The sequence below is a fragment of the Apus apus genome, chromosome Z (genome assembly GCF_020740795.1).
Source record: "Apus apus isolate bApuApu2 chromosome Z, bApuApu2.pri.cur, whole genome shotgun sequence".
In the NCBI taxonomy this organism is placed as follows: domain Eukaryota; kingdom Metazoa; phylum Chordata; class Aves; order Apodiformes; family Apodidae; genus Apus; species Apus apus.
The window spans coordinates 48,647,382-48,671,693 of NC_067312.1; the positions used below are offsets into that span (position 1 = coordinate 48,647,382).

The 24,312-nt window shown below is 41.4% G+C and overlaps 1 protein-coding gene across 5 annotated transcripts in view; it reads left to right on the forward strand.

Moving 5' to 3' along the window:
• Positions 1-16,447: 16,447 nt before the first annotated feature.
• The window catches only part of PAM (peptidylglycine alpha-amidating monooxygenase), a 110,973-nt gene continuing 103,108 nt past the window's right edge, over positions 16,448-24,312 (forward strand). For 4 of the 5 annotated variants that reach the window (XM_051643650.1, XM_051643649.1, XM_051643651.1 and 1 more), the window contains exon 1: positions 16,448-16,557. The gene's annotated coding sequence lies outside the window, so the exon portion shown is untranslated. The remainder of the gene's footprint in view (positions 16,558-24,312) is intronic. The other variant, XM_051643653.1, reaches the window with a different exon arrangement.

Consider the following 24,312-nt stretch of genomic DNA (forward strand, 5'->3'; position numbering starts at 1 on the left):
CTATTTAATTTTTCACAGAGTACTCAACACTTGCAGTCAGTGTCCTGCTGATACACTCATGTACAACCCTCTCATTTTTTCCTCCTTTCTCCTCTGTCTCAACTCATTAAATCTAATCTTCTGTTCCCTCTGGTACCATGTTTATCTTCTTCTACACTACTAGCCAACCAGACGGTGTTTTGGGCTTGCTCCTAGAACACAGTATCATTAATCCAGGAGTCAGTGGCTTAACAGTGCTTTATCCATGATACCTCATGATAAAGGCAGTAAAGTAAGGTAATATATTGTAACCCACTTAGATGCTACTTTTCAAGACAGCTTTGCAATTTTGTCTCATTCCTTCCTATGATAATGTAATATGTCTGATACATGTGTGTGTCTGTATGTGTGTATGTGCATGCATATGCCTTCCTCCATGCCTATTTCCTTGTGAATGCAATTTTAGCTTTTCATTTGTTCTACTGGGGCACAAATTGCTTTATCCAGCAGTCATTATTTGCTCATATAGAAAATGCAGTGGAGTGAATATTGTATCAGTCTTCTCTGGCAAGTGCTCCACCCTTATTGTAAAGGCCACAGCAGCTGAAAGCAGGGACTAGGAGAACAAAGCACTCCCCACTGTAGGAGAACAGGTTAATGACCATCTAAAGAACCTGAAGGTGCACAAGTCTGTGGGACCTAATGGAATCCATCCACGGGTCCTGAGGGAGCTGGTGGATGCAGTTGCTAAGCCTCTGTCCATCATATTTGAGAGGTCAAGACAGTCTGGTGAGGTTCCCACTGATTGGAAAAAAGGTTAACATAGTCCCTGCTTTTAAAAAGGGGAAAATTGAAGACCTGGGGAACTACAGGCCATTCAGTCTGTCTCACCTCTGTGCCTGGCAAGGTCATGGAACAGATCCACCTGGAAAATCTGCTAAGGCACATGGAAAGTAAGGAGGAGACAGGCAACAGCCAACATGGGTTCACTGAAGTCAAATCATGCCTGACGAATTTGATGGCCTTCTATGACAAGGCTACAGAGATGCTGGATAGTGGCATAACTTGTCTTAAATAAGACCTGACTGTAGAGACAGTATTTTTTGCAAGACCAGGCAGTAAGATACTGCACTCAGTACCAGTATATAATTAAAATATTTTTTGTGTATTCAACAAACATCTGGTGAAGGAAGCTGGATCAATGAGAGTAAATTTTTTTTTGCATTTGCATAGCATCTTAAAAATTTCAGTTGCAGAGGAAAGCTTAAAGGGCTGTGAATATGTATACCTATTCCAATCCATCATCCTGCAGGATATAGCAGAATATATTTATAATTTACTGCATTTCTTTCTTGGGAGGCTTTTTCAGCATCCTGAATCATGTAATTAAGACAGAATTATGCAGTATTTTTTTTAACCTGACCCTTCTGCTGCTGTAGTGGAAGTCATAGGACAGCGTTGCAAGTCTATGCAAGACCCCCAGCATGTACCTTGTGAGCTACCAGATGATACCATTAAATACAGCCATGCTGGTATATGCTAACAAGAATCATGTGGATGTGTGGGAAGTGTGAACTCATTCTGCTGATGACCCACACTGCATATAGAAGAGGGAGCAGATGTGGCTGTGCAAGGATGAGGAGATAGAAAGGGAGTGAGAGAAGTGAGCAAGGCTGAAAGCTAACAAAAAAAACCAAAAACAAAAACAAAAACAAAAACAAAAAAGTAGTCTTGCAGTTGTGGCCTTCAGAAAGGCATCCAGAGAGGTCTTAAAAGTCTCCAGAGAAGGAGACTCCACAACGTCTCCACAGAACCTGCTCCAGTGCTCTGTAACCCTCGCAGTAACCAAGTTCTTTCTCGTGTTGAGGTGGAACTTCTGTGCTCAACTTTGAATTCATTGTCCCTCATCCTATCACAGGCCACAAGTGAAAAGAGCTTGTCCCTACCTTCTTGATGCCCAGCCCTCATGTATTTATCAACATTAATTAGATTCTCCCCTCAGTCTTCTCCTCTCTAGACTGAAAAGCCCCAGGTCTCTCAGCCTTTCCTCCTAAGGCAGGTGTTCCAGTCCCTTAATCATCCTCGTAGCCCTCTGTTGGACTCACAAGTAGATCCCTGTTCCTCTTGAACTGGGGAGCCCAGAACCGGACACAATACTCCAAATGAGGTCTCACCAGGGCCGAGTAGAAGGGGAGAAGAACCTTCCTTGATCTGCTGGACACACTCCTCTTAATGCACCCCAAGCTACCATTGGCCTTCTTGGTCACAAGGGCACATTGTTGTCCCATGGATAATTCGTTGTCTACCAGGACTCCAAGGTCCTTCTCCACGGAGCTGCTCTCTAGCAGATCACCTCCTAGCCTGTACTGGTGCATTTTGTTGTTCCTTCCCAGATGCAGGACTCTGCATTTGCTCTTGTTGAACCTAATTAGGTTCCTCTTTGCCCAGCTGTCCAGCCTGTCCAAATCTCAATGAATGCCTGCACAGCCTTCAGGTGAATCAGCCAATCCTCCCAGCTTCGTGTCATCAGCAAACTTGCTGAGAAGACACTCTGTCCTGTCATCAAGGTCATTGATAAAGGTGTTGAACAGGACTGGACCCAGCACTGATCCCTGGGTTACTCCACTAGCTACAGGTCTCCAGCTGGACTCTGCACCATTGATCACCATTCTTTGGGATCTGTTGTGTAGCTAGTTCTTAATCCATCACACTATCCATTCTTTTATCCCACATATTCTGAGCTTGCTCATAAGGGTGTTATGGAAGACTGTGTCAAAAGCCTTGATAAGGTCAAGGTGGACTGCATCCACTGGTCTCCCTGCATCTATCCATTCAGTCATAGAAGGTTATCAGACTAGTCAAGCATGATTTTCCCTTGGTAAATCCATGCTGAATACTCCTGATAATCTACTTCTCTTCCATGTGCTTAGAGATGACCTCCATAAGCAGCATGCTTTGTGTGCATTAAGTGGATCTAAGCTTTTAAGATAAATTCTCTAATCTGTGTATGATCTAGTTCATTCTCTGTCATTACCTGTAAACTGATCTCTGGCTTGAACTGATCTCCCTAGTGTTTCTCTGCAAAGAGAGCCGCAAACTGTTTCACAATGCTGCCGCTGTTACAGTATCTCCTGCTAATAAACTGTCCGCTATCAATTTAAATTGGCCCAGTGGTTTCTTTAATCCTTTGATTAAGGATTTGATGTCTTTCCAAGATAGCATCTCAAAGGTAGCAAAGTTTGTATTGTTAACATAGAGGTACATGTACTATGCACTGTTTGTTCTCACTTCAGCCCAACATGAAAGGCAGGCAGCCTCCTGTACAAATGGCTGCATGCAAAGTATCTTGTTCCACAGACAGAATTGATTTATCTTCTCCTGCATGTTCATTTTACTGCTGTTTAAGCCTCAGACATCCATACTAAAATATTTTTAGAGTATATAAAAGTTGCAATAGGCAATGCCACAAACCTTTCTTCATAAAAACTATTGCTTTAGATGTATGTATAAATTAAGGTGTGTTTTTGAAAAGAGAGATCAGATTCAAAGATAAATCAAGATAAGGTATGGTAATATGTTATGGACAGGAGTGTCTCACACAGATGGAAGAGGCTGTACAGCTACTCCACTGACATAACTAGGTACACACCAGAAGGCAGGGCAGACAAAACAACATTAATACTACATTTAGTCCTGCTTGTTCTTCATGTGCTTGCCTACAGGCAATAGTGAGAGGAGATTCAGACTGATGTCTGAGTTTTTTAAGAGGAAATTGCGTTGCTTTACTCGACTTGCAGACTTCTTGATTGTCCTACAGAGAAAATCACGGTCATTGCAAGCAGAGCCTTGAAATAACAAAGGAAAGAAGTAAGAGAATTTACCACTTTTTCCTATATAAGAATTGATACATGTTAAGAGGTAATCATTAAAATCAGAGTGTTGGGAAATAACTCAGAAATTTAAAATGATGTGGTTAATACAAGTTAAAATTACAGTCAGAAAGGCACACACTTGGCACCACAGCTGGCACTGAGCAAGGACATCCTGCAATAACTAGGCCTTGAAGAAGGCATATAATCAAGAGGTTTAAAGAGAGTCTCCTGCAAATTACCAACTTGGCAGAGAAGGCTTAAAGTCCAAATGGATAACCGGACCGAAGGAATGCAGGAGGTGATAAAGAAGAACCAGAATCAAGATGGATGGCTAAACCAGTCTTGGGCAGTTGAAGCTGTAGAAGCTGTGGTATTTTGTCCTTTAGGGGAACTTTTTGTTCCATGTTTTCCCTTCAGTGAAGAGAAGTAAACGAGAAGTAAATATAATGAACTGAAAATTATATATTTAATTGTCTGAACTTCTGCCAGCTGCTGTTTGCGACGACACAAATTTCTTTTTCTTTTTTCAAATTTCTTTGTCCACGGCAAGTCAAGTCACCCACTGGTAGATTGTGATGTGCATCTTTTAAGAATGGTGTAGTTATGCCAGTTTATGCCTGGTGAGGATTATCCTAAATCACTACAATTCCCTTTATCTATTGTAAATTTTTGTGAAATTCAAAGCATTAGAGCATAATGTTTTGACATTATGTACATATGAAATTATACTGGTTCAGAAATATTTAAATGAAAATGTATTCACTTTAGGCATAGTGACCCCACCAGAGCAGTATAATTGAACAGGTAGCTTTTTTGGCTCTCATTCACTGCTTGGTTCTACATGAATGAAGGTTTCACAGTCAAAGCATTAAGATTTTACCAAGGAGTTCCTGCTAATAATTGCATTATCTTTACACCACTTTGTGTTGAATAGGCTGTACTGACAGGTATGTCTGTAGGATATGCATAAGAGCTCTCTGCTCAATAATTCAATTACAAATACCAAAAAATATGGAAAGCATATGATTTTAAATTGTATTTGTAACCTGCCAGATTTTCTTTTGCTGACTGTCTTAATCTCATTTTATCAGAAGGATGCTTGAAGGAATCTGTCCAGCTGGTTTCCAGAGAAAGTAAAAATTGTAATTTAAATTCAATATAGCACATCAATATATTCACATAGGTTCACACAGGATTTTGGAATAGGATTATGGAATTAAATTCCCCAGCATGGGTTGTACCTGTGGTGACACAGCAAAACCTGAGTGAGGCTGGGCATACATATTTTAGATATGGTGATAATCTTACCATTTTGATCCAAAGCCTATAAAAGTGAATCTCCTTGTCCTAGATTTCTGTTCTTCCAAGACTGTTTGTTTCAGCTGAGTTTAGCTGACCTTGTGGATAATTCACTAACAGAAGTCTGAGCTGGCCTTACCCATCCTTCAGCTCCTTCCAAGCATAAGGAAAACCTGCACGTTCATTTACCTAGTAATATTATGTAATTAAAAGAGTTTTCAGGTTACTTTAATGAAAGGACCCAGGTATGGGACATGAAAAAAAGTAGACATTCCACTTCTCTTCAACAAGATAATGCTTACAGTGTTCCAAGGAACTTCAGAGGAACAGCAATGGCATTGAAATCAGAAAACAATTTCTAACATTTTTTTATTTAATAAACATAAATATTAACTTTTTTTTCAAAAATAAATAGAAGCTAGCCATAGTAGCACTTAGTACAGCATTAGTACAGCCTAGGCTATGCAACTGCTAGTTCAGATGGAAGTGAGTGGATGGTTATCTTCAGAATCATGGCTTTCATTTGTATACCTAGTGTTGAAAGCAACTATATAGCTATATTTTCATAAACTCCATTTAACAGTCTTCACCAAGAAAAGCTTTTAGACAGAAATAAGTTCAGATTCTTGACATGTCAGGGAGTGAGACCAGGCTTACTTCAAATCCTTGCAATGTGTGAACAGAACTACTTATTTCACCTTAAGGAAAATTCATTATGGTAAAACAGAAAACTCAAACACAAGTTCTTCAGATTTTCTCTTCCAGAACTCTAGTGAAAAAACAAGGGCACACTACTGTCCCATGGATAACTTGTTGTCCACCAGGACCCCAAGGTCCTTCTCCATGGGGCTGCTTTCTAGCAGGTCAACCCCTAATCTATATTGATGCATGGTGTTTTTTCTCCCCAGGTGCAGGACTCTGCACTTATTCTTGTTGAACCTCATGAAGTTCACCTTTGCCCAGCTCTCCATTCTGTCTAGATCTCATTCAATGGCTGCACAACCTTCAGGGTTATCAGCCAATCCTCCCAGCTTTGTATCATCAGCAAACTTGCTGAGAATACACTACATCCCCTCATCCAGGTCATTGACGAAGATGTTGAATATGACTGGGCCCAGGTAAGCACTATGTGCTTACAATGGTGGAAACAAGACAGGATTGTTGGAAACATATCCTGTGCCTCATGCCACAGCTCAGAATACCATCCTGGGCCTTGAGGAGCAAATCCTGTGGACTGAGTCAGACAATGGGACTGATTTCAAAAGTAGTCTTGTGACTGACTGGGCCAAAGAAAATGGCATCAAATGGATATACCATATCCCATACCATACACAAGCCTCAGGTAAAATTGAGAGGTACAATGGTCTGTTAAAAGCTACCCTAAAGGCAATGGGTGGTGGAACTTGTAAAAATTGGGACAAACATTTAGCTCAGGCCACCTGGTTAGTTAACACCAACGATTCCATCAGTTAGGCTGGTGTTGTTCAATCAGACCTTCTACCTACAGTAGATGGGGATAAAGACCCTGTGGTACATGAAAGAAATCTGTTGGGGCAAAGTGTTTATGTTTTTCTTGCTTTGAGCAAAGGCAAACTTGCCTGGGGTGTTGCTTTTGCTCAGGGACCTGGACATACCTGGTGTGTGATGATGGAGTATGGTTAAGTACAATATGTGCCTCAACGAAATCTAACTCTGGGTGAAAATTCTTAATTTGACAGTTGGTAGAATATAGATCCAATATGTAACATATATGGTCTGGAATAAAAGGTGGAATATCCTGGTTTGAGCCAGGATAAAGCGAATTTTCTTTTTATTGATTTTTTTCCTTCAGTAAGCTCTCTTTCAAGTAGCAGTAATTTTTCCAGCTAGTGAACTGGTAACACTGGAATGTTTATGGTACTGCTGAGAGGCCAAGATCACTTTGTTTTACTGGTTGAATCTGCGGCCTCTGATGCTACAGGAGCAGAAGAGTCATATCTGCAACCCTACAGTTCATGTCTCCATGGCAGTTATGTTAGGATATGGCAGTTATAGTTGGATACGTGTTCCAGGTCTTCATTGTAATGTGAATACTGTCATAAATAAAGCAGATCTTTCATTAGGTAATGAATGAATCAGATATAATTTCTTGATTTATAAACTGTAAGAAAGGTAAGTTGATAGCAAAACTTAAAAACAAACAAACAAACAAAACCACAAACAAACAAACAAAAACACACACCAAAACCTCCAACCAAACCAAACCAAACCAACAAACAAAACAAAACAAAACAAAACAAAATTACTGTTTCCAAGAAGACTAGAAAAAACAGAGGGGAAAACATAGGAAACTACAAGACAAGCAAAGGTGTCTTACAAGGGTATCTTGATTTCTTGATTTCAAGTCACTAAACAAAAACAAACCAAAAATCTCAGTTTGATTGTGGTTGAAAAACTATGCTGCATCTTCACTCATTAAAAGCATTAACGACATTTTTGTTATTATTTAGGCCAGAAGTTTTCCACAGAAACAGGCCTTAAGTTTAGAGTTAAAATAGACTGCAGAATGGATTCTTCTATGTTGTTACTTGCTCTGTTGCAGGATCAAAAGAAACAATTCTGTTTCTGGAATCCTGGGCTCATTGATTGCAGAAATTCATGGGTACTGAGGGTACCTCAACCAGGCTCACATACCTTGCTTAGCTTCCTGCATGTGAACCAGGAAAAGAATGGCTTTGGTGGCATGCTGTGAAGTCACATCTCTGACACATTCCAAATTCACTCAATGGCTCTGCAGGTACTCATTGTTCACTTGAGGGACAATGACCTCTTGAAAGAAATATCTAATCATTAACCTAAAGGCCAGCTGCCAGATCTGAGCACTTTCTCCATCTGTTTTCTTAATCTGATAAGAGATGCTTTCAGGATTAATCTTTTGGCAATCAAATATCAATAAAGGAAGTGAACCAGAAAATTTGTTAAAACATTATAAGGAAAGATGTGTTCCTGTTTTAACAAATAAAGGCATTTTTAAGGGTCTGTTTAGAGAGGATGGAATAAATCTGTCTGAAAAAAAATATAGACCACAAGTAATGGGGTAATGGGTCCCTTTGATAGATGTCAGAATGAAAGTGGATTTCTGAACTGGTTGCTCTCTTTTCAGTAATGAACAATTTGTACATCATCCTCAAGTATTCCATGTTGGTGGGATCCTGTCTCCTTTATTCTGAAAAAGGGGGATAGTTTGAGACCTTTGTGAGAGGGCTGTCCCCCTGCATTCATGGAGGAACATGATGGAACATTCCCTGAAGGTGCCAGGAGGGGTGAACTTGGCCACTGGACTTGGATTTTGTAGCCAGAGGATTTGCTGTCTGTGGACTCTCATTTGTGCAGCTTTGGAAGACCCCGGCGCCAGGGGAGTTTGTTCCCGAAGCAGCCCCTGACTCTGTGGGAAGCCCAGGCTGGAGCAGCTCCGGACCTCGTGGGAAGGACTCATGAAGGAGAGGTTCGTGGAGGACTCTCTCCCATGGGAGGGACCCCGTGGGGAAGCAGGGAAGGACTGTAAGGAATCCTTCTTCCTGAGAAGGCAGGAGCAGCAGGAACCACCAGCCTGTGAACTGACTCTAAACCCCATCCCCTGTTCCCCTGTGCCGCTGGGGGGAAGGAGGGAGAGAAACCAGGAACAAAGTCATTTGGGCCGGGAAGAAGGGAGGGGTGGGGATAACCTATGCAAGCCCTGCTCTGTGTGTTGTCTGGCCATGTGGCTGTTCCTTTGCTGTCATGTTGTCTCAAACCACAATATTTGTAAAATAAACATTGGTCTCAGTAACAGTTTGTGAGTGCAGTGGTGAGGATGGTATTCTAACCTCCCCTCTAAGACACGGTCCCACAGTGGCCGCTCCTCTGCGAGAGGCAGCTCCACGTGTGACCCTCGGGCTTGTTCAAAAAGGCCCCCACATTGGGTGGGGAAGTCACGGAAGCACCTGACAGCCAGTAACCTCTGGCCTCTGTGTCAGCATCGGCTCGTGACACATATGCTTCAACAGAATTGTAGGAGAATCTGTTCCTTATCTTACCAGGCACTGAGCTGAGGCTGACTGGTCAATAGTTCCCAGAGTCCTCCTTTTTACCCTTTTAAAAAATGTGTTCTTTTCTCTAGCACTGGGGACTTCACACTGCTTGCCATGAATTTTCAAATATGATCGACAGTGGCTTAGCAACTATGTTTGACAATTTCTTCTGGACCTCGCAATACATTTCATCAGATCTCATAGACTTGAGTATGTTCAGGTTCTTCAGGTCATCTTGAATTCTATCTTATCTAAAAACGGGAGGGATTTTGTTTGCCCAGTCCCTGCCTTGAGCTTCAGGGAATTGTGAGATGTAGGAAGAATTACTGACAGTGAAAAATGAGGCAAAAAAAATTTGAGTACCTCAGCCTTCTCTATCTATGTCAACTGTCACTTGTTCTCCTGTTATATTTATCAGGGTGGTGGGGGTGTATGTGCATTTTCTTTAATTTTCCTTTCTGTCCAGCATACCTGTAAAAGGCCTTCTTACTGTTCTTCACATTCCTTGCCAAGTAGCTTTCCTGATCCCACCTGGTACACATCCATGCAGTGTCCCTGTATTCTTCCCATGATACACGTACTTAGTTCCAGTGAGAAGTCCTCACCCAGACCTACTGGTCTCCTGTCTTCCTTGCCTGATTTCTTACACATGGAAGTTGAAAATTCCTCTGTTCTAAGAAAAATGTTGTATGTTTGTGGTTGTGTGTGGACACCGTGTTCATTCTGAGGCTACATTCATGTCCAGAATACTAATTTTTGTAATATTTTCAATTGCTTGTGTGTAGTAATTAGCTGGTAAGGAACCACCCATGAGTTAGCCCATAACAAATCCAGTTATCTGGATTTTAAAAAGGCATGGAATCCCTAAAAAAGTGCTTTAAGCCTGGCACAACACTGATAAACTTACCCATACATAAATGACAGCTAAATGTTGTCACTTTTTCAATTGCTTATTTTTCAGTGTTTGTGTCCCTTACTTTAATACATAAATCTGCTTATTTATACATAGCTGCTACATCATGATTTGCTCTGGCTTCAAAAACTGCCGTTCTGCTCATGTGCTCCTGGCTGCAGTTACCTTAAAAAAACAATATTAGCATAGAAAAAATGGCCTCTAAAAGTTAAACAATTGTTGTTTGTTCAGTAGACTTTTCCAAGGACAGTTACTTGTGTTGGCACATTCATATTAATAACAGTCATCACTTATACATACATTCAGCCATTTCAGATTCCTCTTACACTGTAAGATTCAAAGGCTAGTGTGTATGTAGGATAGCAACACACAAATAGGTGAGATAGATACAGTAATAAATGTTATTTGTTCTGAAGCTATTAGAAAGCATTCCCAATTGTATGTATAGCATCACTCGAGGTAATATTGTTACAAATAATTTATCTTCAAAACATTTATGATTTATTGTTTTATTCTTAAAATATTGGCCTGCCAGAGCTAGAGGTGGAAATCTTCTGTTGACAGAAAAGGCATTGTCTAAGTAGCAGTGCTGCCAAAAGCTTACCTCATCTGTACTCTGCAGAGGCCATTTACTGCATACAGGAGTTTCAAGTTTTGCTAAGGGTGCTAGCTGAGGTAACTGGATTTGTAGCATATTTTTGTTTGCCTGGATAAAATTAAGCCTTCAATGTAAAGGTATTTGTTCTGTAGTATTTTTGCATTATATTGCGAAGTATAAAATATGCATTAACTAGAGCTGTACTGCACATCTATATAATATATATCCAGCTCACTGGGACTCTTTTTTAAATTGGAATTTATCTTGGTGAATTTTTGAAAAAAAATATCTTGGAAATAATGATGAGTAAGATCAAAGCCTGGAGGAGATCATGGGCTGATTTCTGTTCTCAAGAGAACTCTTCAAAGACTTCCATCCTTTATGCTGTCAGAATGCTGCTACATTCACAAAGTAAAATCTCCATATAACTCTTTAGTGCCTGATGCTGTCTGTGCTTTTATACATAGTACAGAATAAAGAGCAGACTGGCATTTTGTTTTGCCTAAAACAGCGGGGAAAAGGAAGCAAGTTTCTGTGGCAAAAATAGAGCAAATGGTGCTCAAAGCAAAGAGCTCAAAGCCTGAAATGAAACAATCTACTTATGGATTGAAAATGTCAAGATAGGTACCACTGGCCTTTGAGATTTTAATATTTATTATAGCTTTTTGCCAGTAATAGTATCACCATGTTATGGAAGTTTAAGCAAGAGGACTGTACGACTCAAAAGCTTTTCCGCACATTCAAACAAAACCTTCTCACATATCTATACATGGTGACTGCCTGCATGACTCAGACATGGGTAACAAAAATCTTCAAGGTATGTTTGCTACAATGCAAGACTCCAGGACATTAAACTAACTTTATTCCTGCATAAAAGTAAGTCCACATACATTATAATAAGATCATAACCACTGACAAAAGATTTTTTTATATATAGCTGTCATGTCAAAGGTCTAAATTTATAGCTTTAACATGTACCTAATTTCCAAATGTTTAATATCCTTGCTGAACTGCAATCTAATCCATAAGTCTGTAGATTTAAATAAAGGATTTGCAAGCTAAAGAAAACCCCATAGTGTTATATTTTCCACAAATGTTGTAACTAGCCATCTTTTATGAAGAAGAAAAATTTAATGTGAAATCCTTTTCCAACTCAGTGAAGTCAGTCTAGCAGGAAGTTTAGGACATTACAGGAGGCAGTGTGTGGAAACTTGTTTTGTTTGGGTTTTTTTCTTCACTTCACACTAGAGAGCTACACTGTAAGCCACAAAATACAGTTTAAAAGTAATTTTCTTTTACTATGCTAGGAAATTTCGTATTTGAAGAAAAGTATGCTATAAGACTAGTCTCAGATTTCAGAAGAGGAGGAGGTAACAGTCAAACTCCGCATTTTAATGTATTCACTTTTAATGCCTTAGTGAAGCAATGTGAAATGACTTGGCACAGAAATCCTCAGGTGGGTAATAATGAACTCAAAAAGCATTCAAACAATACTCAAAGTAATGAATGTCATACGAGCAAATGGCAGTAAATAGAGTATAATTAAGACAGTCAGAAGTCTAAGGTAGATTGCCTTATGTTTGCCCTAATGAAAAACAAAAATATTAACAGATTCTACTCAAATTAATTACTTGAATACAAAGGTACTCCCCAAAAGACAAGATTTTAATACCTTTTATCCTATTTTGAAGAAAAAAACCTTCAAAAAATCAGAAGCAGAATTTGAAAAATAACTTCTTAGGAGGCCCCAAGCTTGCTCTATTTCTCACTTACTCTTCAGAGTTGATATAATTGTTCAATGCTTTTACTTTTCTTTTTTAAATACTTTGATTACTTTTATTAATTCCCCATGTCAGATGTTCTGCACTTAGAAAAAGGACTGGCTTTGTAGGGCTCTTATACTCTCATAAAATAAGACCCTCTGCTTCAGGGAACAGTCACATGCTACAGACTATTTTGAGCTCCAAATTCTTGTCCATACTTTCTTTTACAAAGATTACTTGAGAATGTAAATTACTCTATACCAATAAAAAAAATTGCATAAGAGCACCTAGCATGGGTAACCTTACTAGAAAAGGATGTAGCTTTTAGGATCTGTAGACAACAGGTGTGTATATCAGCTTGTCATTGCACAAAAGCACTACTGAATCACTTCACTCAGGGTAAGGTCTGAAATCCTTAGATTTCAATTGCCCTTGCAATTACAGCATTCAGTTTCATGAGCTAGATCAGCAACATCAGGGAAATCTGGAACAAACTTGCATAAGCAGTCGGTATGACAGAGAGGTCTACAAAGAAATGCTGGCATGACTCTGCAAATCAGCTGGAGCCAGTAAGACACCATTTCTGTTTGAAGAGCTTAATATTTCCTGTCATCAAGGACAGAAAACATCTTGTGGACACATTAATCACTAATTGCTTGCTATATCCTGTTCCCCCACAAAAGCAGGTTTTTCACTTTCTAAAGAAAAAGGACCAGGCATTTAAAACCAAACAAAAAAATCCACTGATGTGCTTTGAGAAACATGAATATCATAGCATCACAGGATCATTCTGGTTGGAAAAGACCTTCAAGATCATCGAGTCCAACCACTACCCTAATTCTGCAGTGTCCACCACTAAACCCTGTCCCCTGGCACCACAGCTGTCTTTTTAGATGTCTCCAGGGATGGTGGCTCAAGCATCTCCTCAGACAGCCTGGATCACCAAGTCCATCTCCCACCTCAGAACAGGACAACCCCAAAGTTCACGCCATGTTCCTGAGGGCACTGTCCAAGTGTTTCTTGAATATTGTCAGGCTCAGTGCCATCACTGCTTCCCTGGGGAGCCTACTCCAGTGCTCCACTACCCTCTAGGTGAAGAATCTCTTCCTAATGTCCAACCTAAACCTCTCCCTGCACATCTTCCTACCATTCCCTCAAGTCCAATCACTGGTCACCAGAGAGAAGAGGTCAGCGCCTACTCCTCCTCCTTTCCTAGTGAGGAAGCAGTAGCTGCGACGAGGTCTCCCCTCAGTCTCCTCTTCTCCAGGCTGAACATACTCAGTGCCTTTAGCCACTCCTCATACGGTATCCCCTCTAAACTCTTCACCAACATCATGGTCTTACCAAGGGTAAATCATGTTTGACTAACCTCATAGCCTTCTATGAGGAAATTACTAGGTGGATAGATGATGGTAGAGCGGTTGATGTGGTCTATCTTGATTTCAGTAAAGCATTTGACACCGTCTCCCGCAGCATCCTCGTAGATAAGTTGATCAAGTATGGGTTTGATGATCAGGCAGTGAGGTGGATCAAGAACTGGTTGAAAGGAAGAAGTCAGAGAGTTGTAGTCAATGGGGCAGAATCTAGTTGGAGGCCTGTGACTAGTGGAGTCCCTCAGGGGTCGGTACTGGGACCGGTGTTGTTCAACATCTTCATCAACGACCTGGATGAGGGTACAGAATGTACCCTCAGCAAGTTTGCTGATGACACCAAGCTGGGAGGAGTGGCTGACACACCAGAAGGCTGTGCTGCCATTCAGAGAGACTTAGACAGGCTGGAGACTTGGGCGGGGAAAAACCTGATGAAGTTTAACAAGGGCAAGTGTAGAGTTTTGCATTTGGGGAAGAAAAATGTCATGCACCAGTACAGGTTGGGGGCTGAGCTGCTGGAGAGCAGTGTAGGTGAAAGGGATCTGGGGGTCCTGGTAGACAGGAGGATGACCATGAGCCAGCAATGTGCCCTTGTGGCTAAGAAGGCCAATGGCATCCTGGGGTGTATTAGAAAGGGTGTGGTTAGTCTGTCAAGAGAGGTTCTCCTCCCCCTCTATTTTTCATTGGTGAGGCCGCATCTGGAGTATTGTGTCCAGTTCTGGGCCCCTCAGTTCAAGAAGGACAGGGAACTGCTGGAAAGAGTCCAGGGCAGAGCCACAAAGATGATTAAGGGAGTGGAACATCTCCCTTATGAGGAAAGGCTGAGGGAGCTGGGTCTCTTTAGTCTGGAGAAAAGGAGACTGAGGGGTGACCTCATCAAAGTTTACAAATACGTAAAGGGTGAGTGTCAAGAAGATGGAGTTAAGCTTTTTTCAGTGATGACCAGTGATAGGACAAGGAGTAATGGATACAAATTGGAGCATAGGAGGTTTAAGGTGAATATCAGAAAAAATTTTTTTACTGTGAGAGTGACAGAGCACTGGAACGGGCTGCCCAGAGAGGTTGTGGAGTCTCCTTCTCTGGAGACATTCAAAACCCGCCTGGATGCCTTCCTGTGTGATGTGCTCTAGGTGACCCTGCTCTGGCAGGGGGGTTGGACTAGATGATCTTTCGAGGTCCCTTCCAACCCCTATGATTCTATGATTCTATGATTCTATGGTCCTCCTCTGGACACTCTCCAGTAGCTTTATATCCTTTGTGTACTGTGGCACCCAAAACTGCACACAGTAGTCAAGATGGGGCTGCATCAGTGCAGAGTAAAGTGGGACAATCACCTCCCTCAGCTGGCTAGCTATGCCATGCTTGATGCACCTCAGGACTCAGCTGGCCCTCCTGGCTGCCAGGGCACACTGTTGGCTCATGTTCAACTTGCCATCAACCAGAACCCCCAGATCCCTCTCTGCAGGGCTGCTCTCCAGCTTCACGGTCCCCAGGGTTACCATGTCCCAAGCTCTCTAATTTGTCCAGATCCCTCCACAGGGCCCCTCTGCCCTCCAGAGTGTCAACCACTCCTCCCAGTTTGGTGTCATCCACGAACTTCATAAGTAGGCCTTCAAGTCCTGCATCTAAGTAATGTATGACTATATTAAAGAGCTCTAAGTTGGATCCCCATGGAACTCCACTAGTGACCGGTCGTCAGCCTGATGTGATCCCATTTACTATGACCCTTTGAGCTTAACCTATGAGCCAGTTTCTCACCCAATGCATTATGTGCGTGTTCAGCTGGATGCTGGACATTTTGTTTAGAAGGATATTGTGAGAGACAGTATCAAAGGCCTTTCTGAAATCTAGAAAGATTACATCTACTGGCTTCCCTTGGTCAATAGGCCCTCAAAGAGTTAATTCACGAAGTCTGTGTATCTTGCTTTTTACATGAATAAGGAAAATCCTTCATCATAATACAGCTAGTCTTTGTGAAAACATCCATGACAGGCTCAATTATGCAAACTTGTTTTCACAAAGAAGTTGGTAGATCTACTTGTAAAACAAGGTAATACTTTAACCTGAAGATGGCAGAATCATGTCTTACCATACATGTATTTATATCTCAAAGCAGCATTAAGACAGTTCTGCTTATCAAACAAATGCTTTTTCACAATGACCCTGGAATACAGTACAGATTTGGGTCCCTTTTTTTCCAGTTGACCTATGCAGATGGATCTCTTGAAGGTCTCCTGCACAAACCTGTTCAGCCAGAGAAGCTGAGCCATGTTCACATGCAGTGGGTACGTGAGGGTAAGGTACAGCTTATTGTAACATATGCCCAAGCTTCAGCTTGCTATAATGTTACGAATTCCACTGATATAATAATCTTATTCAAGTACACTGGAGTTCAACAGCCACTGGGCCAAGCCAGCCGCCACCGTAGCGGGAGCCCCGCGCCGCCCCGCAGCGGGTCCGCGCCTCCCGCAGCAACGCGCAGGCCGGCGGGGCAGCGCTGCATCACCGCTGGGCGGGGCCACGGCTGCGGGCGGGGCTGCGGGCGGGGCTGCGGGCGGGGCTGCGGGCGGGGCTGCGGGCGGGGCCGGCGCGGCTGCAGGAAGAGGCAGCGGAAGCCGCGCGGGGCGGCCCCGGAGCTGCTGCCGCCGCACGTAGCGCCGAGGCTGGGGCCGGGGTGTGCGGCGCGGCGCGCTCGGCTTTCTCGGCTCCCTCCCGTAAGTGCCATGTGTCTCGCGTCAGTCCGGGCGCGGGGAGAGGAGGAAGGAGCTGGTGCTGTGATTTGTCCCAGCGCAGCGGCGGCGGGTGGGTCCCGGTCTCTTCTAGTGGAAGGGGCCCGGGTCGGCAGCGGAGCGCTTGTCTCCCTCGGCTGCTCTGCCTCTTTCACAGGCTCTGCCGCTGCCTGAGGAAAGGCTGCCGGCCCGGGGGTGCGGGATAGCGGCCGCGGCTGGCACGTCCGGCTCTGCCCGGCAGGCTGTGGGCTGGGCGGCTGCGGGGCTGCAGTGCGGGAGCCGGGCAGCCCCTTGTGCCGGCCCCGGGGCTGCAGGGGTCCGCTGTCGCACACAGGGCGCACCCGCTGAAGACTCGGACCCCTCCTGCGCCTGCCGGGGCTTTGCGACCCATGTGGGGGAGACGGGCGAGTGGAGCCTCCCCGGGGCGGTGAGATGGGCAGGGTTCCCGGAGGCTCGGCGCCCCGGCACTGCCGGCACGGCGCGGAGAACCGCGGCCGGCTCCGCACCAGGCAGGGGAGAGCAGGCCGGCCCTTCTGGAGGCCGGTTCCTCCTGTTTGTCTTGTGGGGTCAACCTTAAACCTCGGCGATGGTGCGCTCGGCCCGAATCCCGGGCGCCTGCTGCGGGGATGGGGAAAATGGCTGAAGCGGGAGGGACGGAGCCGCTTCGGACCTACGGGTGTTCTGTTGAGGCTGGCATTTCTTCTCCTCTAGATGTCTAGGCGATGAAAAGCGGCCGTGTGTTGATTTGTTAGTGTTTACTTCCAGCTGTTCTGAGCTGTGCTGGTGCGGTTCCCGTTAGTTCCTAGGAGTGCCGTTTGTTGTGGTTTTTTTTTAAAGCCTTTGCTTCTCATTTTGTTAATTCTTTTTTTAAAACCCTATATTATCTGACGCATTGGTTTTGAAAGATGTATATTTTGTGTGTCAGACTCTGAATTTTCGTTTTCACGTGGTTTTGAACATGCAAGTTAACTACTTACTTGCCAGCACGTGGCTGCGGTAGGAGAATTGATATATGAACGAGTGGGTCCCAAGCCCTTCAGGAATGGTATAACCAGTGTCCGTTCTCAGACTGTCTTGTGGGCAATTGGCACGAAGGTGTGGCATTGGCAAGTTGGCATATTTTACCTTAGATTGTTTTCAGACTGTTTGCTGCAGGCTTGCAGATAAGCATTCTTACAATATAAAAGATAAATTACTGCCATTAATTTTATTAATATTTAAGCTGCTTATTCAAAGGGTCTGTTTGTAATGAAAAATGGAATTCTTCTTACAAGAAGACAGGCATGGGATTTTGTTTGAGTTTTGATTTGGGGTAGTCCTTTTGGGTCTTTACAGGAATTCCAGCATTGAAAGCATCAGTAAAAAATCTAGCTTTCAGAAAATTACAGTTCAGTATGAAAATCTTAACCATTTTTAAAAAATATTATTTATATGTAAGGCTCTTATTTATAGTTTTGTACTGTAGATCTGAAATCAGCTGATAGTTTTTAAAAATAACTTTGCTGGAAGATTGATGCATGTTTTCCAACTAGTGGTTGCAAAAAAAATGGAAAGTGAGTTGAATTTAATTTCCATGTTTGTGGTAAACCATCACTTGCACTGGTGAAAACGGGATATCTAGGAGGTAAGAGCTATTAAGTAGCCAAAGCAGATAGAGAACACACAGCTCTTCCTTTGACAAGCGGAGGCAGGGGTTGGCACAAGCATGAGTGCCAATAGGCTCAAAATAATCCCAGAGATCCAGTCCAAAACACAAACGCACCATTTTCATTGCTCTATCAGTTTCCTTGTCAAGAAAGATAATCTCCAGGCTGCTGAATGTCAAATAAGACAGGATACAATTGAATCTATTCTCAGAGGTTAATTCCCTTCATAAGGCTGATAGCACAAAATGTTCAATTTGAGAGGAGTTTTCTTCTTGGCTCATTACACAAGGATTTGTGGTATAAAGTGCATACATATTGAAGACAAACTAGTTTTTGGCATATTGCTTCCAGTATGCATGTAGTCGTGGCTCAAAGGGAGCCAAGAGGCTGGGATTTGTTCTGCAGTCCTAATTTTACAGATTGACAGAGTATCCATGTTGCACACTGAAGAACAATGGCATGTACGATAAAATGAAGAGTATATTTAAAAGTCATTTTATAACTTGCCAGTTTTCGATTTAACACAATTGGAACTGACGACCACTGGTGATATTTTAGATGGAGAAGTCTCTGGGATGCTTACACATATAATAGTTTTATCCAAAATAACAGCTATTAGTACAAACAGAGATTTGAAAAATCACAAATAAAGCCAAACAAGCTAGAAAAAGTATTTCTAATTTATATCTGAAAGCAATTTATAATGCTTAGGTTTAGACTCTTTGTGGAGTAGGTTATAACATATCTGCCATATTCTGTAAGTTCTACTGTATTAGTCTTGTATCTTGAGAATGATATTTGGTGCTGGCTGCTCTGAGCAAATTTTTGCTAGAACGATCTGGTCTAGAATTGCTGTTTACATAGTCAAAATATTATGGCTGTTTTTTTTTCTTTCATTTCTGCTTGAGGCATCGTAGTTCTGTCTAATGTTAAAGTGACAGAAAGAAACATGGGACATTACCTAACTGGTGAGCCTAGTTATATTCTGTTTTTTTCATGCTGCAGAAGTTAGATCAATCAAATAACTAAAGATTGTTTTCACAAGGCACGACTAAGTGTTCTCTGGCTACTTAAAGCTGTAATTTGGAAGGAGATATTTGTAGGATAGTACACAGTAGCTTTCCTTCCTCTTTGATCTACATGGGCTTTTTTCAGTAAGGCAGTAAGAATGTATAAAATTGAAATGCTCTGGGCTGTTGGAAGTGGGGATTTACAATGTACACTAGTGAATAACCCCCTTCATTTCTCTGTGATAAGTGGAGGACTCTTTTCTAATGTCCTGTCAATTTTACCTGTACTCAGATTCAGTTTCTTACCAGTTGGCCAGTGTAAGGAGGAGAGGGTGTTATTTACACACTGCCTAGGGTTGTTGAATCAAACTACAAATATTTTTAAAATAATGATTTAACATGTTCCTAAAGAAAGATGTAAAAATTTTACCTGAAAAATATTTTTATTGATTATCTTATGACTTTTATGGGTTATTTTATAATTTGTGTGAAATATTTCAATGCTGTTTTCTACATTTGCTGTTAGAAGTATGTGGGAATGAAAGTGTGGAGTGCATTTTATGTTAAGATTATCATAAACTTCTGGAGATGTAAGGTGAAATCAAGTAAGATTATGAGATATATTTTGTGACTGTGTGAGCAAAGAACAAGTACTGCCAGAGACAAGTACTGTAAATATGAACAGGAATAAAATTCATGGCTAGTGCTGGCTTTTGAAGCTTGCTGTTCTTCAGATATCCATCTAGATTTTTAAAATTATTATTGAGAAACACAAGTTGCATAGAGACTATTTTTCCCCTTGGTGTGAGAATGGTGAATGAAATATAAAAGTGACTGTCAAAAGGATATGTGTAGATTATATGCAAAGATGTGTCAAAAGAAAGCAATCAAGCTTTTCAGATTTAATTAACAGAAACAAGCTGCCTGACCTCCATTAAAGGAAGATAAGCTTAGCAGTCGTTATTTGCAAGAGCTGTGTTGTAACTGCACTCCATGCTCTTTGAGCACTTACCATACTTTTTGAAGGTGTTTTCTCACTCTCATCCACCCATCAAAGTATGATGTTATTATTAAGCAAAATACTCAATTAGAGAAATCCACCATTTTACACAAATAAAGAGGTATGTTTTGCCAAAGCTGAAATACAGTAAATTATAACCTAAGCTGTTGCTGTTTCTGTGATGAACTTCCTACGTTTTATGCAGCAGATGTCACTTGGCAAGTGGTCTGTTCTAAGATACTGTAATTCTGCAATAGTCAAACAGGATGTGTAACAACTAAAGCAGAAGAGTTTAAAGTGCAGCAGCTCCAAGTGGATCACTGGATAGAAGGAAACATGAGTTTTATATTGAACAAAATGTTCAATATTAGTAACTTATATTGTTAACTTAAAGGTTTCGTTCATCTCTTCAAACTTATGCTTTTGCGCTGATATATTTATGAAGAACAGGTCAGATGGGTATCTCATCAGGCAGCCCAAGATTATTTGCAGTGACAAGATGAGCAAGGGATGCTGGCTTTCAAGTCTTCATCATGTCTTTTGGGATATTCTTGGCTGGTAATGATGATTCATGATCTTTACCGTGTTGATGTTCCCTTTTGATGAAGAATGCCATGGTTAATAGTGAGTCATATCGCATATTTATGGTTCCACATAAGTGGTACAGTCTCACACTCCACCAGTGCCTGCCAGTTCCTTTCTGTTATCAAAATTCTTGGATTTTACTATTCTACTTGTTCTTTTTATTTGCAGTGTGTACCATTCTTCTCACTCCTGCTCTGCTGCTAAAATCTTTGCTGTTGTACATTCACAGTCCTGCTGTACTAATACAATATTTACTATATAAATCTCTACAAAAGAAGGTTATCTCAAAAGTATATAGTCTGTTTTAAAATTAGCTACTCTGTTGTAGTCCCTAGTTTGTAGGATTAAGTCTTAACTAACTTTAAAAAAAGTTTGCTTCTGACGCTCCCATTGGATGTTGCAAGTGGCCTACTCCTTTTCAGTGTCCTCTATGTTAGTGTATGACTCAGGTCTTAAATATGTAGGAACAAAAAACGATGATTAGTCTTTCATACTTGGGAACAAAAAGGAATTCTGAATAACTGTCTACAGGACTTGTGAAACTTTTGTTTTTTTATTTTGTTTTGTTTCTCTGGCATAGGACTAGATTAACCCTACAGGACCACTGTAAAACTGTAGAAGATTTGTTTAACTTTTATGCCTTCCACCCAGATATACAAATGAGCTTTTTATTAGCTGTACATTTGCCTTCTGTTACAGGCCTGTAAATAATGTCTCTCAATCCATATGATAAAATAATTACTCATCTTAAAAATTATTATCCAGAGCATGCCCTTTCTGGCTTGTTTCAAAAATGTCTGATTTCCAGCCCAAATTATTCATGGCCTTCTTCTACTCATTTGTTTGTGTTCAGTATAAATCAGTAGCTTAGTTATTTTATATGCTTTGGTTTATTTTTAAAGAGCAATTGTGTTTACTTTTAGACTTTGTGTTGCTAGGCTGAACAGTCCAGGCTTTTTCTCATCACTTACTGAGAAAATTAAGAGTATGTTGGGTTTAGCTTGGAGAAGAGAAGGCTGAGGAGTGACCTCCTTACAGTCTACAACTTGCTTAAGGTGGGCAGTGGAGAGGGAGGTGGTGACCTCTCTGGTGACCAGCAACAGAGTATGAGGAAATGGAATGAAAGTGTGTCAGGGAAGTTCAGATTGGATATTGGAATAAGGTTTTTCACTGAGGGAGTGGTTCGTCTCTGGAACAGGCTCCCCAGGGAAGTGGTCATGGCACCAGGCCTATCAGAATTCAAGGACAACACTTTAGTCGTATGGTTTAGTTTTAGGTAGTCCTGTGAGGAGCAAGGAGTTGGACTTGGTGATCATAATGGCTCCATTCCAACTAGAGACACTCTGTGATTCTGTGATTCCAGTAGCCCTTTGTCCTAATGGCTACAGTTTGAGTACCTTTTCCCAGTACATGGCAACTGGGACTATACAACATGTTGCCCATGAGGACAGTGACACTAGTATAAGCAGATCGGTAATGGAGAGAAGCTGAAATTACCAAATACCCCTTATAATTTCTTTTTATTGTTGCTATTTGTTATTTTGAGTACATCATGGTAGCTGTGATCCTGTAATCATCTGATATATCTGCTCTTTCCATCTGGTAATATGGTAACTAAGAGCAGAAAGTCTGAAAGTATTTGACATAAAAGCAGAAATTTTAAAAAATAGGTACTTCTGTTGTTTTGTTACTCAAGACTATTAATTTATTTTTAAAGGCATGCTATTCTTCCTGTGACAGAGTAGTATCTTTTCAGTCCTGCTTCAGCAGATACTAGAAGTTGTCTCCTATATTTTTTGCCATCTTCCTTTATGCAAATACTAAGGCTGTATTTTTGCAACACTCTTAGTTAATGGAATTTGTATCACTTCACTCTTGTTTCAATGCTAGTTGCAGTTGTCTTTGTTTAACCAACCTCATACTGATTTTTAAAATCTTTTTTACATCTTCTAATGTGGTTTCTTTGAGTTTAATAATTTTCCATGTTGTAGTATGGGTGAAAATAGATTGAATTCCACCCCTGAACCAGTTCTACTGCAATTTTCTTTTGTCTGTGGAAAGGATCTTCTATTTTATTAAAGAAAGATGGTATAATTTGCCAAGATAATGTGAGTAAATCCTTATTTTGTTTTCTTCTGCCACTCCATTTTTTGTTTCCCTCTGTCTCTAATTAATCTTTACTTGAGAATCTGTTCAATTTCCCCTTTTATTTGATACTGTTTTATTACAAGAGCCTTTAGTGAAACTGAAATAAATAAAAATACTGGTACATAAATGTTAAGTGTAAGTAGCTCCAAGGCACGTTTCTAAACTACAGGGTAATGGTCAGCCTTGTGCACTTAAAAAGGCTCATAGTTCCCACAGTAATTGTCTGAGGTCTGTAGTCAGTGTTGAGGTGTTGCTTTGCTTTGAAGAGAATAGAGGACCAAGAAGCTGAGATTAGAAGAGAACTTGAGGAGAAGTAGGTGAACTGAGGAGGAGCTGAGATGAAGGTAAGCCCCCTGCAGCAAGCCAGTGTGCAGAGAAATGTGGCATTTGTAGATACTGTTGGGAACATGACTTAGTGGGGATGTACAGCCAGGAGAGAGGGAAATACTGGGAAGTCTGGTGATGGGCTGTTAAGGATGTGGATCAGGTGAGGAAATGGAAAACTGGAATAGGAGGAGGGCTTATATAAAGTGTTGCTCAGAAGAACAGAACTGAATGTAAGAGTGAAGATTAGGCTAACGTGGTGACGTAGAAGAGAGAACGCGACAGGAAAGACACTGGAATGGGTCATATAGCTAGCCTCTGGTGCAGCAAAAATGTTACTTTTGATATCTTTATTAACAGGTATTTAATAGATTACATCAGTAATTAAGTAATAGTTGTATTCTTGGTTCTGTGAGTGTTATTAACGGGCTGCATTTGTAATCCAGCAACTGTCATACAGATTTATGCTTATCTTCTTCATACATATCTTTTCAGAAAACCATGGCTTTTTCTTTTAGAAGCAGATACTGCTCTGTCATCTATGATTCCTCCCTGTACCCCTTCCCAGTTGAGTCAGCTCTCTCTGAAACTACATCTTTACAGCTGTTCAGGTACTGAAGTTGGTGTAGTCCATGTTTTATCAACAACAACAGTGTTTATTACTTTTGGAACATTTTTCTGGACTGCCAGTGATTATTTTGCTTTACAAGTCAACTTCCTTTAATAGAATTATTTTCTCCTTGTACCTTTTTGACGGTCACTAAAACTGAATATTTTCAGGAGTGGAGAAAAGGAACTTGAAAACAGATAGAGTTGGCAGTTTCTAGTTTTGTTTCTTTTTTGACTGCAAAATCATGCTTGCTTTTCCCCCCTTTTTTTCCTTTGAATGTGTCACTTCAGTTTCTCCCTCTGAGGGAGTGGATGATGTGGTACAGGGTGAGGTGGGATGGAGCCTTTGGAGATGGTGTAGTACAACCCCACCTCCCTGCTTAAGCTGGGTCTACCAGATCAGGTTGCCCAGGACTCT